Source organism: Glycine max, chromosome 1, assembly GCF_000004515.6.
Source record: "Glycine max cultivar Williams 82 chromosome 1, Glycine_max_v4.0, whole genome shotgun sequence".
Lineage (NCBI taxonomy): Eukaryota > Viridiplantae > Streptophyta > Magnoliopsida > Fabales > Fabaceae > Glycine > Glycine max.
Genome location: NC_016088.4, coordinates 8,820,922 through 8,823,731, shown reverse-complemented (window position 1 = coordinate 8,823,731; position 2,810 = coordinate 8,820,922).

The following is a 2,810-nucleotide window of genomic DNA, read 5'->3' as shown; positions in this document are numbered from 1 at the left end:
GTGTGCCGCTTGAAGAAAAGTCTTTATGGTTTAAAACAAGATCCAAGACAATGGTACAAGAAGTTTGATCTCTTTCTGGCCCAACATAATTTTAGAAAGACCTCCGCAGACCATTATGTGTTTGTGAAGAACTACAAGAATGGTGAGTCCATCATACTCTTGTAGTATGTTGATGATATGTTGATTGTTGGCAAAAATAAAATGAAGATTGATGCTCTCAAAAAGGCATTGAGAAAATCTTTTGCCATGAAAGATTTGGGTCTAGTAAAGAAGATTCTTGGAATGAAGATCACTAGAGATCGTTCTAGAAGAATGCTCTGGATATCTCAAAAGGACTACATTGAAAAGGTTCTTGAAAGGTTTAACATACATAATGCCAAACCAGTGCATGTTCCTCTTCTTGAACATTTCAACTTAAGCAAGATGCAATGTCCAAAGAATGAAGAAGAAAAATAAGAGATGAGTAAGGTGCCTTATACGTCTGTTGTGGGTAGCCTTATGTATGCTACCATCTGCACAAGACCAGACATTGCCTATGATGTAGGAGTTGTGAACAGATTCCTATCAAATCTAGGAAATGAGCATTGGAACATTGTGAAGTGGATACTAAGGTACCTCAAAGGAACTACCAAAAGGTGTTTGTACTTTGGCAATGGAGATTTAATGCTTCTCGAATATGCAAACATAGATATGGCAGAAGATGTGGATTCTAGAAAGTCTACATTCGGATATCTGATTACTTTTGCAGGAAGAGCTATGTCTTGGCAATCAAAACTTCAAAAGTGTGTTGCATTATGAACCGCTAAAGAAGAATATATTGCAACAGCTAAAGCATTCAAAGAAATGTTATGGATGAAGAAATTCTTAAATGAGTTAGGACATGATCAAGACGATTATATGGTAAACTTTGATAATCAAAGTGTCATCCACTTAGCCAAGAACCCCATGTTCCATTCAAGCTCCAAACACATTGACATCCGTTATCATTGAATATGAGAGGTGTTGGATGAAAAGAAACTAAAATTAGAGAAAATCCATATAGACTTAAATTGGTCTGATATGATGACCAAGACAATACCAACCAAGAAGGTTGAAGACTATTGTCAAGGTCCTAGTATAGTGGTGCACACCAATTATGTCGTAAGGGGGAGATTTGTTGGAAATTCCTCCATAATTAAGGTTGGTTCACATTCAAGTAAACATGAAAATTCAAATACATATGAAATCAAGGAGCATATTCCAAGGCATGCATAAGAAGTTATGGAGCACTCTCTAAGGGCTTGGAATAAGTTTCTTTGACCTTGAGACTTATACACTCCACTTAGGAAAGTGAAGATTGGAGTTAAAGGGAACTATGTGAATGTAACTCATTTATTGACATCCACCACTTACTCTTGAAAGAAGTCACACCCCTCTCCTATAAATAGGGAGGCTTGCGAGGAGTTGGAGCATCCCATCTCATCCTATCGAAAAGAGAAGCAAAGCAAGAGTGATAGTGAGAGAGAGTTCTAGTTTCCACCACACTTAGTGAGAGTTGAGAGAAATTGTAAACCATCCTTGTTGGATGAGGTTGAGAGATATTCTCTTGTATTGAGAGAGTCATTATAATCCTACTTTTAATAGTGGAGATATTTACTGACTTGATCCCGAGGTTTTTACCTTTCACATTGAAAAGGTTTTTTACGTTAAAAGTTTTTGGTATCATTGTTGTACTCTCTATTCTTGTTTTTTTTTCATTTCTACTAAGTGTCTATTTTGAGTCTACGGAGATGGAAATAGTATTGGTGTTTCCCAACACCTGATGAAGTGATGAAAGTGTCTTATAACACCTTCATAAATGAAAAACCAAAAGTTGACAATTTTATAATAGGAAACTAAAAATGAACTTTATTATATTTATAAGAACAAAAAATATACTTAACTTTAATAATTCATTAGATAGTATATGTTTATGTATACACAACTCTATACACACCCACTCACTGAGAGGCATTTTTCTTCAGGGCAAGCACCTAGGTAATGTCAACAATTACTAATAGATACCATTTCAACATTTAATTGATTTCATTATTAGATTTTCAATTATACGAGTTCATGACAAGGTATTGATCAAACATTTGAGTTCTGAAAGATCAATATCTATTTTTCTAGTATTCTATTATGTGTAGTCCTTCTGGTGCCAACACTTTCGGGAATTTCATAAGTTTTTCCCTTTGCTTCTTCCCACCAAAAAAATGAATAGAAATATACTTTTAGCTAAGAGGGAAAATAACCAATTTAAGATTATAAACTTATTTAAACACTAGTCCTCATTATTAAGGCACAAAAAATTCCCCACCATACTAAAGGAGAGCTTAAAAGAACACTTACTAGGATCCAAAAATTGGAGAGAAAAGGAGAAAGGAAAAAAAAAGTTCCATTAGGTGATGATGAACCCCTTACAAGGATCTTATATACCTGAGTCAAGCTGGTGCACACACATAAGAGATCCCATTTAATTAGAATATTAGTATTTCACAATTTATGTAATCATGCCCAATTATGATTAAGATAATACAGTATGCGAGACACCATGGCTTCTGACTTGAATAAAAATTCTAAGATTGCAACTATAAGTATTTGGCCTCCTAAGAATGTTTTAATCTTTTAGAAGCTTTTAATTATTTATTCTTTTATTGTGTTTATAGTCAAAGTGAATAACACACCTACTTAATAATATCCATTTGGCCAATCCTTTTATGTGAATATCATTACTCTAACTAGTTTAAAATAACAATATGTGAAAAAAAAAACTATCTATATTAAATACT